We start from the raw sequence: 13476 nt of genomic DNA on the forward strand, positions 1-13476 counted from the left end.
GTGGAAAAGCAAGATGAGTTCGGTACTTACCAAACAAGGCAGATGGTCACGTAGTGTGCTAAAATAAGAAATATGGAGGGAAGGATGGATTTATTTGAGAGATTAGATAATGACTTCAATTTTAGACATGGTGAGTTTGGCATACCAGCCAGATGCAGAAAGGTAGATATTTCTGCCTGCTCAGAAACTCAGATGAGAAGTCTGGGATGTGGCTGGTAACCGACGCCTCGGGAGTAGTAAGATCTCACGAAGCGGGGGTGCAGAGTGGGTAGGGTAGACTGACCTGAAAGGGTAGGGTCGATTGCTCCAGAAAGTTCAACTTTTATGGTTAAGACTACGATATGGTGCCCTGGGTTTTACTTAGTACGTACAATACTGCACAAAAGGTACAATTATTTCTCAAAAAGGCAGATCTCACATAAAATTGTGAATCTCTATTTTTTCTTAAAAACAAAATCTAAATCCTATTTTCCTACCTTCACGGCAACAATCTGTTGGAGCTGGGGAGATCTGTCCTTTTCGCTGCCACCATAGTCACCTTAGCCTCTTGGGGCTACTTCACTCATTTATGCTGTCACAACTCTAGAAACACAGGAATCTGAACTTTTGATTTAATTTTTTTTTCTGTGTACATTTGGAGTGATGATCAGGAAGTGGCCAAAGAAGGAGGAAATAATTATCCTTAAATTAACCTTGTATCTAACTGGAAATTTCCACCCATCATGTCGAAGACAATGAGAGGGATTTTTGACCTCGACAGTTGAGATTATTCCAGAGACAGCGTAAATGGGGTCTTCCCCAGATACCCAGGACTTGTTTTTGGAATAGACCTTTTGCTTTACTGGACCCTCTTCTCTGGTTTTATTTTAAACTCTTCTTTCACTGAATAGAGTATAAAAGATGAAGAGATTCAGAAAAGTAGCTTTAGCCCCTATGAATAAAGAGGTGAAAGAACAAGATTTTGAGCAAGAGAGAAGGCAGAGCTATCTCTCTGGAAAGAGTTAGTCACCCTGAGAAGTTCAATCACATTTTGTGATGTTTTTGTCAATGTACACCCATCCTCCATTTTCCCATTAAATGTTCAATAAAATCAATATGACCATTTTTTTTAAATCAGTTAAGGGGCACCTGAGTGGCTCAGTCAGCTAAGCATCTGCCTTTGGCTCAGGTTATGATCCCAGGGTCCTGCTATCCTGTCCGGCATCAGGTTCCCTGCTCAGCGGAGGGTCTGCTTCTCCCTCTCCCTCTGCCCCTCCCCCCTGCATGTGCGCTCTCTCACAAGTAAATAAATAAAAAATCTTTTTAAAAAATCGGTTAAAAAATTAGAATCTGGAGCAAAGGTGTGTGAAGATGAGAGTGAAAGCTGCCAAGAGCAGAAGCCAAATGCTATATGTTTACCAGGAGGTTGTTTAAAGAGGTAGCATAGTGAAACTGTTAAAAATAAGGGCTTTGGGGTTGGGCTCGTCTCCGTGAGAATTGGACTATTTGCTGGCCTGTAATAGGGTGATAATATTTACCTTGTGAGGATGTTATAAGGGTTAGAGAAGAAAATGTATGCATGTCCCTCCTACAGTGTCTTCCAAATCCTGTTGCTCAAAATGCCAAGACTACAGTGTGGACGCATGAGGGCGACTAATGGCAGCTCAGCTCAAGCTGCTAACCTGCCTCCTGACTGGGTCTCAACTCAGAAGACCATTAACTGGCTGTCATTAAACCCCCTTTCCTCCAACCTCTCCTTAGATGTAGGGACACTGGTGTAGAGGTTAGACTATCAAGTACAGGCTTACTTTTCTGATATTCTCCATCACATTCAGGATGTAAAATATTGCCAACTATTTTTATATAGTGATTTTATATTATACTATACACAGGTATACTGTGCAGAAGCTTATCAGACATATATATGTAAATTGCCAAATACGACAAGGATAACAAGTCAAATAATGTATGTGGTGGGGTTAAACAATTTTCCTTCCAAAATGCTGGCAAGGAAATAGTTGATTTAGTAATATTTACTTGTTTTTTTTAATATAATGAAAGAAACTCTAATGGTAGAAGGGCCATTGCATTAAATCAATGTTTGTCGGGTTACCATTAATGTTCATCAGATGTCTCCTTGAGATCATGTATTTTTCTATTTTGCCCTATCAACCTCATAAATCTCCATTTTTGTGTGCAGAAGGCATAAACGGTTCTTCTCAGTAAACACAAATCCTGGATGGGATGGTGTCCGAACAAAAGGAAAAGTCATGATAGTCCTAGATATCACCTAGCCCTATTATAAACACAATTCTGTGGGAAAACCAGATTGCAAGATTTAAGATTAGATTATATTCACATTAAAAGTTTTTAAAAAATCATATCTTTCACAAGACCAATTTAGGGTTATTTCTCAAGTGCTCCACTTGGAAGAGAAGTATTACTTTAGGTAGTTGGCAATTCCCCTTGCACTTTGACGAGAAAACGAGTTGTTCTTGTAACACTGACGTGGCTCCCAAGGAATGCCAGTAATAATATGAACAATTTTTTAAAGATTTTATTTATTTATTTATTTATTTATTTATTTATTTATTGAGAGAGAGAGAGAGAGCATGCGGAATGGGGGAGGGCAGAGGAAGAGGGAGAGAGAATCTCAAACAGTCTCCACCCTGAGCATGGAGCCTGACTCGGAGCTGGATCCCACGACCCTGAGATCATAACCTGAGATGAAATCAAAAGTCTGACACCCAACCAGTTGAGCCACCCAAGCACCCCATAATATGAATAAGTTTTAAACATTTCACTGAAGCATAATCTACACAGCAAAAAAAAAAAAAAAAAGATAATTCCATTAGTAATTCCTAGATTCTTCTTTGCAAGGAAGGCTGAAAGCCCTTAGCTAGTTGTAGCTGAGAGAAAGGTCTTCTCATCATTTCTGCATCTTCTTTTGAGATGCCCGAGTTTTACTGATGCTTTCCTTAATGTTCCTTGGCAGACCGTCTCATGATAACACTCTACTGGGGATCACTACATCTCAAGAGCCCATTTCTCTCTGCTGCCTCTATAGCCACCATGGTCCATTTATAACCTGTCAACTGCCTTAGCCTTCTTACTCCTCCTAACTACGCTCCCCACATTACCCTGGCTCTTCCTCTTGCCGCAAACACACACAATCCATTTTCCATGCAGCAGCTAAAGTGATCATCTTAATAGGAAACTAGGACCGTGTCCCTATTCTACTTTAAATGTCTCATCTAATTCCATTGCGCTAGGGTAAATCCACCACCACCAAAACAGCTGCCCTCCCCTCAAGCCTTTCACTCCACCAAAGCAAAAATAAAAGCATCAGTTCATTCTGATTCTGCTTGGAGTTCAAGTAATTTAATATTGGGAAGGACAGATATTGTTATGATGTTGTTTTTCCACCCAGGAATACAAAGTATGTCTGTGTTCAAGCCTTTCCATTGGCATGTTTTACAGCATAAAGTTATTTTATTATAATTTATAATAGTAATTTTATAGTTTTTATGTGAGATTTTACTTTTATTTTACTTTTCTTATTTAATTTATTCATACGTATTTTAAAGACTTTATCATTAGTGTTATGTAAGTGAATAAGATTTTTTCACTTCCATTTTGAATTTTTCTAGTATAAAATAAGCCACTGTTTATATAGTTATCTTTTATCTGCCATTTTAGCCTCTTAACCCTGATAGGTTTTTAATAGTGTTTTAATTTTTAGGTAGGCAATCATCTAAAAGTAGTAATTCTTTCCCAGTATTTATAACTCATTACATTTTTGTTTGGTTACAATAGCTAGAATATACCAAACATTGCCAAATAACAATGACAAGCATCTATAATGTTTTCCTGACTTTAACGACATTATTCTTAGTATTTAATACAGTATTTGACCTCTGAAATAGTCTTTCTCGTGTTCAGTAAATTTTCTTAATTTTGTCTTTTTTTTACTTTATCAATTCTACTTCTTTTCTTGCATTTGTTAATTTCAGATACAGTTTTATTTTAAAGAATCTCCTAAGTTTTGTTTACCATCGGTCCCCCACACGATAGGCAGACAGGAACCCTGTCTGTGTGTCGTGGTCATTTCTCTATCTCTGCGCCTGGTGAATCACCTGACATATTATAGGCACTCCGGAAATAGCTCCTGAAATCATGGATGAATGAGGGGGTCTCCATAGCTTTCTAATGAGGTTGCTACTAATTCTTTATTGCCCAAGGGACAGTTTCTTACGTAATTTTAATATGTGCGCTCTGTGATATCTGGGCAGCTGCTTGTGATTTTACTCTTTTGGTGTTCAACATTCCTTGGCAAAAATGATGTTCTTTTGTTTTAATTACTTGAAAAAAGTAATTTCCTCGTTGGGGTCTGACTTAAAAAAAAAAAAAAAAGGATTCTCCCATTGGGCAAAAGCACGGTCATTTTTTGTAGATTGTTACTAGCTTAGAGCTTAACAATTTCATGCCCCTGAATGATTCATTCTAAACCGGTTTCAGCCAGGTTTGAAGGCAATAGATGCCATTTCTGAGAGTCCTCCTTGACTCCTCCTCTTCTCCATCTACACCCCCATCCCTGGTGTTTGATACCATCAAACATTCCTAGAGAACTTGCAGGTGTCAGCCAATGTGCTAAATTCTTTATGTCTTTTAAGTATTTTGTTCTCATGACAATCCTGGGTGGGAAGTACCAATATGTTTGCCCATTTTAGAGAAATGAAAAATCAAGGCTAAGGTTAATGAACTAGTTTAAAGTCACAGAGCCAACAAGTGTCAGAGCCATGATTCACATCAGGCAGCCCAGCTCTAGAACCACTCCGACCACTGTAGCCTAACCACTGCTTGTTGCTCTGAGTGTTATCGGTGCAGCTTGCAAATATCTCCAGACTTTTCCCGTTCCTCTACTTCTCCATCACCACCACCGAAGCTAAGTTACAATCATCTCATGTAATGGTTTCCAGGATCCACTCTTGCCACTTGAAAACTATAGCCTTTTTGAAAATACAAATCTGATCAAGTCACTCACACTCAAAACACCCAATTGCCTCCAAATTCTTAGGCTAAGTATTCAGATCCTAAATGTGGTTTACAGGATTTTGCAGAATATAGTAAAATGTACTTCTGCAACTTTCTTTTTCTTTCTTTTTTCTTTCTTTTATAACTCTCTCTCTCTCTCTTTTTTTTCCTCTGAGCACCAACCACACTGGCTTTCTTTCAGTTCTTGAATAGGCCATGACTCTTTCCACCTCATAGCCTTTGTACATGCTGTGCTCTCTTCCTGGAATGCTCTGCCTATCTTTCACCATCAGATCCAATGTAACTGTTCCCAAAGGAAGTTTCTGTGGTTCCCGGAATAGGGCAGTTTCCTCTGTTAAAAGTTCTTGTGAGTATCCTGCAATGTTCCTTCATAATTCTTAATGCAGTTTGTAATTATATGTATCTAGTTGTGTGATTATTTGATTCCTGTCTCTCTTACCACTAGGCTTCATGTGTATTGCCTCCCATTCTTTGTTGAGAGCCTGTCACAGCGCCTGGTACATAAACGCTCAATCAGCATTAATGACTAGATTCATGAATGCATATCTGTTTCTGGAAGCACAGGCAGAACTCTTCATATTTAGGCACTTAAAAGCAAGATTAGGCAAGTTTCAGTCATCAAGCATGAGTAAAATGTTGAAATGTCGCAACTGCAAAGATACTGAGGGTTTCTTCTAGGAAAAAGACAGAAGATTTGGAAACGATTAAGTGAAGGATAAAAAGAGGAAGGGATGAACAATGTGGAGACACATCCAAGGCCTTCTAACCCAGCCCTACCATGAAAGAAAGTTGAAAGCACTTTTCAGGACCAGGAGCTCTGCCTTCCCAGGGAAAATCCCTCCTTCTGGAAACGGTGGATTTCATTTCTGCGTCAAGCATCTCCATACATATTAGCATCATGGCGGTCAGTTCTCAGGTTAAGGAATTGAGGAAAGGAGGGGAGAGATTTTTTATCTTTTATAAAATATATTTATCTCCGTAAATATCTTTTTTAGACAGTTTAATGAGTACATTATTCTTAAATCCAAAAGCCCTGAAAGATCATAACTATCCAAATAGCCTAAATATTGTTAGCATTCTCTGAAGATTTCGAGATGCTCGGTGATTGCACCACTACAACTTCCTCTAGTGAATATCCCTGTTGCAAGTTGGCTCCTGCCACTGGCTCCTGTCTCATCATCCAACACTCAGAATCAGGAATCCGACGCTCCAGCGACGCCAGGCTGCATTTCAAAGCCGCCACACAGTGCTGTGACCTGCTTCTCTTCCTGTGTTGATACTGTCCCCCCTAACAGGCATAGTCTGTCGGCTGCTCATTCTGCACTTGGCCAACTCTTCTCTTATCCTCTAGGTGTCACTAGACCAATGTTTTCTTAGGCTCCAAGTTCCTAGGCTACGGTAGCTACTCCTCCTCACGCTCTTTAATTCGTTGTGCGTGTTCTCTGGCTGCATTTGTCATACTGCATTTTATAACAATTTTCTGTTCGCTTCTATTTCTTCTCAACAAGATGGAATTGTCTTGTTTTCATCTTTGATTCCTAGTCTCTAGCATAATGTTATGTCTGGAGGTTTTGCTTGCTGTGGGCTTTTATGAGGCTTTATTTACTTATGATATACATTTTTTATACAATATTTCGAATGGTTTACCATAATACATACAATAACAAGAAGATAGCACAATTCTGATGCCGGGTTAACAAAAATAGCAAGGGGAGAGAGAGCGAGGGGATGAGGGACAGAAGGAGAAGCAGACTCTCCACGGAGCAGGGAGTCCGATTTGGGGCTCGATCAGTGACTCTGGGATCATGAACTGAGCCAAAAGCAGATGCTTAACCTACTGAGCCACCCAGGCACCCTTACTTTTATCTTTAAAAGGGTTTTATGTGTCAGGGGTGCCTGAGTGGCTAAGTCAGTTAAGCTTCCAACTCTTGGTTTCCACTCAGGTTATGATCTCCTGGCTGTGGCATTGACCCCTGTAGGGCTCTGGGCTGAGTGTGGGGTTTGCTTCAGATTCTCTTTCTCTCTCCCTCTGCCCCTCCCCCACCTGGCTCGCTTGTGTGTGATCTCTCTCTCTCAAATAAAGCCTTTAAAAAAAAATAAAAATAAAAGGGTTTTATGTGTCTAAATATACTTTTATTATTAAAATTCAAATGACCCTACTATTTATTAAATGGGTTGAGGGGTGCCTGGGTGGCACAGTCGTTAAGCATCTGCCTTTGGCTCAGGGCGTGATCCCTGCATTCTGGGATCCAGCCCCACATCAGGCTTCTCCGCTAGGAGCCTGTTTCTTCCTCTCCCACTCCCCCTACTTGTGTTCCCTCTCTCGCCGGCTGTCTCTCTGTCAAAATAAATAAATAAAATCTTTTAAAAAAAGTAAAATAAAATAAAAAATAAATGGGTTGAGGCATGGAGGAAAGTGTTTAAGTGACATTTAATTTTAAAATGAGGCGTAAATAGGGGCGCCTGGGTGGCTCAGTCAATTAAGCGTCCAACTCTTGATTTTGGCTCAGGTCATAATCTCAGGGTTGTGAGATTCAGCCCTGAGTCGGGCTCTGCCCTGGGCGTGTAGCCTGCTTAAGAGTCTCTCTCCCTCTCCTTCTACCCCCGCCTCTAAAAAAATAAATAAATAAAATAAGATGTAAATATATTACTGAGCTTACAATGTGTTCAAAAATAACATACAGAAAAAATGTGTTCTTATGAATCTTTCATAAATATAATATTTAAGTATAAAATAGGTCTTTTAATGTAAAAGTATGTTCCATTAACATGCAGTTGAACTAATTTTCATGAAAAGCCTGCTGTGTCAAGCATTGTGTTAGCATACTTTTCTCTCCCATCCCCCTACACCATTATTAGGCATAGAAACAAAGTGTAATAAATCTTCAAATCTTAAGTGAGCTCATGATGTCTCCTTGCAAAGCCCTTGGCTAATATATATGTGTTATTTTTGTCATCGTTAAAAATATCCTGTGCATTGTTCTTAGAATTATGTAGCTGATTAGAAAGACTATTTAAGTTTCGCATGAATTGAAAGCACCAGCTGCCTTGTGTCAGGTGGAGTCACAATTTCCAGGCCCTTCTAGTTCCTCATTGCTAAGAGGACTTGCCCGGCAACCGTGAGTGTTTTGTAATGCGAGCAAATACCATGTCACTAGAACAAACAAGAGATAACCTGAGAAGTGTTGTCATCACTGTCTGATCTTTTTCCCCTTGGGAGAAAATTCCATGTCATTTAAACCTTCAAAACTTCAGGGTTTTCTCTATTTCTTAGAGAAATGGTTTCATCCCAAACCAGATTCAGAATGATCTCATCACCTATGTCTGTTCTCTGATCCCCAGTAATTCAATTTCTTGGTTGTTTTAAAATAAGTTAAATTAAATCTGTCTTCTAGGGATTGTAAGAATTTGTTTTTCCTCTGTATCAGCCAGTTAAATCTATTGGTTTTAACTTTGTAAAGTCTGTCTTCTATTACCTAAGCAAGAAGTAACACAGAGGGGCGCCTGGGTGGCTCAGTCGTTAAGTGTCTGCCTTGGGCTCAGGGAGTGATCCCGGCGTTCTGGGATCGAGCCCTGCATCAGGCTCCTCTGCTGGGAGCCTGCTTCTTCCTCTCCCACTCCCCCTGCTTGTGTTCCCTCTCTCGCTGGCTGTCTCTCTGTCAAATAAATAAATAAAATCTTAAAAAAAAAAAAAAGAAGTAACACAGATATTTAAAAAGAATGGTGATACTTTCATCATTAGTTCCTATGGGTTTCAAGTCAATAATCTAGAAATAAGGAAACACACATCTCAATGGTAGATTCAGATTACTCAGTGTATATTCAGAAACAACCTGTTCCATGGGTTTGAAAAGGCACACAGAATTTACTTCTTATAATAATGCTTATTATGTGTTACACAATGAAAATATCTTATATAGTGTAACATTTAATAGAATCTAAAACTTTCTCAAGAGAAAATAATGAGATCTTGAGAAAGCTTTATGAAATCTACTTCTGTAAACAACAGTGAATAGCTCTTACAATCTAATGACCTGATTGGCATGGGTTGCTTTACTTTGTGATGTAAGTGAGAACATTAAAAAAAAAAAAATTGTTACTAGAACATTTAGAATGTCTGCAAAAAATGGTCCATAAAATATTAAGTTCTATTCATTATTTTTCCACATTTCAGAGGCTGAGAAAAAAGTGAAACAGAAAGACAGGATTAGGGGTGCCTGGGGGCTCAGTCGGTTAAGCATCCAACTTGATTTTGGCTCAGGTCATGATCTTAGGGTCATGAGATCGAGCCCCATGAGATCGAGCTAGGAGCCTGCTTTAGTTTCTCTCTCTGCCCCTCTACCCCCAACCCCCACTCCTCCACACATGTGTGTGCGTGCATACACTCTCTCTCTCTCAAAAAAGAAAAAAGACAAAATTAATTCATCAGGATTTCTGAAGATTTTAATGTTCTTGCTATTATTTTTTACATTGAAAGCAATTTTTCCCTTTTTTGGTCATTACGGCTTTATTTTTTTATTGAAAGCAACGTTTAACATTTTTTATTTTTAAAATTTTAATAAACAATACGTTCACCTGCTTCGAAAGCCATAAAGTATAAAAATAATATCCTAAAATGCTCCCTTTGTCATGCCCAGCTTCTCACCACTGCCTCTTCCCCAGCTACCACCCATTAGCTCTAAAGATAATTGGCTTTTTCATAGTTACTTAATATACACAATGCTGCCCGGTTAAGCTAAAATAGACATCATGTCATTCTTATGCTAGTATCTTGAATTCATTCCCCAAAATGCAACTTCTAAATGAAAGGCCTTTGCTTTTAAATTTTGATAATTTGCTCAGTTGCCCACCATAAGGGTTATATCAAGTCATGCTCCGTGCACCAATGTACCAGTTCCATTTCTCCCACAGGCATGGGGTTAGCGTGTATTACCAAACACCTGGATTTCTTCTATTAGGTGAAAAATTGTATGTCAGTATACTTTCAGCTTGTGCTTCTTATGAAAGAAGTTGAGAATTTTTTCAAATATTTCATAATAATGTGCTTCCTTTTAAGTGAGATGTCTATTTATATCCCTTTGATTATTTTTCTATGGCATTTAAAAATTCAATTTCTAAGAAGTCCTTATAGGGAGAGTCACCCTCTGCCTGTATTGTGAGTTGATATTTTCCTTCTAGTTTATTGTTACTTTTTGACTTCGCTTATGCTGTTTTTCCAGGCAGGCAGTTCTTTTATTCCTGTGGTTGAATTGAACCAGTCTTTTCTTTAATGACTCCGGATTTGGAGACTTAAAAAGATCCTTCCAAGTTCAGGGTAATAAAGGAATGTACCGTATTTTTTTTACAACTTACGTATTTTTTCTTTTTGCATTTAAATTTTTGATTCACTTAAAAATTGTTCTGCTTTAGGGTGTGAGGCATGTTCAACATTTTTTTTTTCAATCATGCTGTTGGGTTATTCATAATTTTTTCTACTCATCTCAGTCTTCTTTTCTGAATCAACCCCACAAGGTGTCTTTCAGGCCACAAAGATTTACGTTCAGAACTGTCATGGCACTTGGGATTTTACCTCTGTACTGTTGTATTATGATAATAATGTACCTGTGTAAGGTTTTATAATTTATTTTTAAGTTTATTTATTTAAGTAATCTCTACACCCAAGCTGGGGCTCGAACTCACAACCCCGAAATCAAGCATCACATGCTTCTCCAAATAAGCCAGCCAGGCGTCCCAGTTTTATAATTTATAAAGTCATCTTCTACATTTAATCTAATTTTTATCTTTATTCACTACATTTTAAAGTAAAGAATCTGACATTCTGATCACAGGGATTTGGAGAAGGGCTGTGACTCTGCAAGTGTAACGTTTGGACACAGCATAGTTCTGTGTCCGGTACTCAACATACATCTGTCGTAATACTGCTCTTTTAAAGGTCTGATTTTCCGGAAGACATGGACGATGTCTTCTGACGTTCCACAGCAACTAGAAGAGTTATCGATACCAAACAAACACTCAATAAACATCTGCTTGTTGGCTAATTTAGTGTATTATGACTTCCCCTGTGTTAATTCTCGGCTTAATTTGTTCACATAGATCTGTTTGCTCTAAAACTAGATACAGGATTCCTACTTTCCTTTGATCTCTCAGTTTTCTAAAGTAATGACTAATGTTTCTATGTTCAAGTTTCAAAAACAGGAACCAAACCGAACCAGATTCTAGAGTGGAAAATGTAGTGGCTTTCCCCTCAGAAGGTCTGCATTTGACCTAAAAAAACCTTCACTAAGGCAGAATCCAGATAAAACTGAAAGCATTTATTACATAGCTACTGGGCGACAGTAATACCAGGCAACAAAATGGGGTCATGGAAAGGATTAGAAATTGTGTGTCAAGATTGGAAGACATTTATTTTTTCACCTAGCACATATTTCCCCCAGTGGAAATATGGTAATCAGAACTTAAATTTCTGCTGGGACCCATCCCCTCCACTTCTCTCAATTAGTGGGCTTTGGCTCTAGAAAAACGAAGTCATTAGTCTATGAAGCACCGTACCTCCCAGGCCTAGGAGGTAGGTTCAGGGATGTGCATTTCATAAATGAAATGCAGTAAGATACAATAATATGAAATGAGATATTTTTCTGGAGTTTCTAGGAAAACAGTGGGTGCAGTTCTCTACTAGGGCTGAATACAAGAGCATCTGAGATTGGAGTTGCTGTAGACAATTCATCACAGAACCTGAGAATCTAAATATACAGAAGAGACAAGAATTAAACAGAGAGTTAGAGAAAGCTTGACAATCCTGGTGACATTTTTTTCTATTCTCAACATAGTCCTGCTTAATGTCAGTTCTACTTCTAGGCTTTTCAGTGAGGTGGACCAACACATTCTCCTTCCTTTTTGTTTTGTTTTAACCAGCTCGAAGGAGTACTAACCAATAGATCCACAAAGTAATTCGGTTGCATTGGGGCAAATCAGATTAGTACTTGGGTCTCGGTTTCTCCTGTGCAAAAGAGCTTGGAATGAGGGTACTTCCTATGTTGAAATTATATGGGATAACATTTCCTTTTTGAGTACACTGTGTCAGTCCCAAACTCCATTGTATTTGCATTTAGGATATTGACCTATGGACTATCTGAATTCGTGTATTAACTACTGGGGTGTTACTCTATTCCCAGAGAATGTTAACAGTTTCATTTTCCATGTTTCCTCAGAGAACAAGAAAATAACTAAGGTGCCCCCATTGAATATGGGGGGGCTCAGTTTTTTTCTTGATTTTACAGCACTTTGGCTTATTATTATTATTCGTGTCTATCTCAACTAGACAAAAGGTTATTTGCTAACAGATAATTTGCCTATGGTTGATTGTTCCCAGTAAAGTCTTACAGCGTGTGTCACTGAGAATGAGCTTTGGCTGGCCAGGAGAGACAGCCAAAGGAACAGTGCTAGGAGTCTATGTCCTTCTAATGTAAGAGCAATGAAGAGCTAGTGTAACACCTCCATGAAAACCAAGGACCCAGACTTCTTCCAGCTCTTGGCTCTGGATCCCAACAGTTTTGCTTTTCTGCTCTTGATCCATGACAGTTGACAAATTTGAGATTATAATCTTTCCATTCTCTTGGCATTAAAATGTGTAGTTGTCTGTACAATAGTAAGAATACAGTTATTTTTTTTCTCCACATCCTTATTTGGCAACATAAACAGTTGGTGAACTTAGTTGAGACCCCCTACCTCACCCAGCACGTTTTTATTCCCCATCCTTGACAAAGTAAACTCTACCCCCAATGTGGGGCTGGAACCCCCAGATCAAGAGTCACAGGCTCCACCGACTGAGCCACCCAGGTGCCCCATGAAGTTTAAAAACTTTTCAATTGGTCCCTGAAGTCCAAGCTTGGAAACTACTGGCTTACTGTAAATTCAGCCTTCATATAGAAATTGAAACAATGACTAACCTTTGCAGGAATGCTGGCAATACTGACTCCATCTTTGGCCCTCCATTTTGTTCATGTTTCCTCAATGACCTCTCTTGGAGCTACACATTCCAGGCCCCTTAGAGATTGATATATATACCTCAGAAATGCCCGCCAAGTCCAGAATGGGGGAGGCTTGTTTTGGTTTCCCACGAATCTGTTAGAAATAACAAAGTCTTTCCTCTTCCTGAAGCACAGGTGGTGCCCAAGATCTAATTAAAGGTCAGCTGTCAATTAGGTGCATGTGAACCCTTTGATCTCACTACAATGCTCTTCAGTATATCCCCTTGCTCTGTAGTCAGAGGACCAAGGTCTGGCTTTTGCAGAGAATAGCTATGCAGCTGCCATGCATCCTCCTCCTCTTGCCCCCGTCAGTTACCCTGAATAAAATTTTGAACTATGGAGTCACCTCCCTCGCGTTCTGGCCTCAAAGTAACTCCTCAGTTTAGGGAATAGGGAATACTTGGTCTCTCCCCCA

This window comes from Ursus maritimus, unplaced genomic scaffold (assembly GCF_017311325.1).
Source record: "Ursus maritimus isolate PB19 unplaced genomic scaffold, ASM1731132v1 scaffold_26, whole genome shotgun sequence".
Taxonomy (NCBI): domain Eukaryota; kingdom Metazoa; phylum Chordata; class Mammalia; order Carnivora; family Ursidae; genus Ursus; species Ursus maritimus.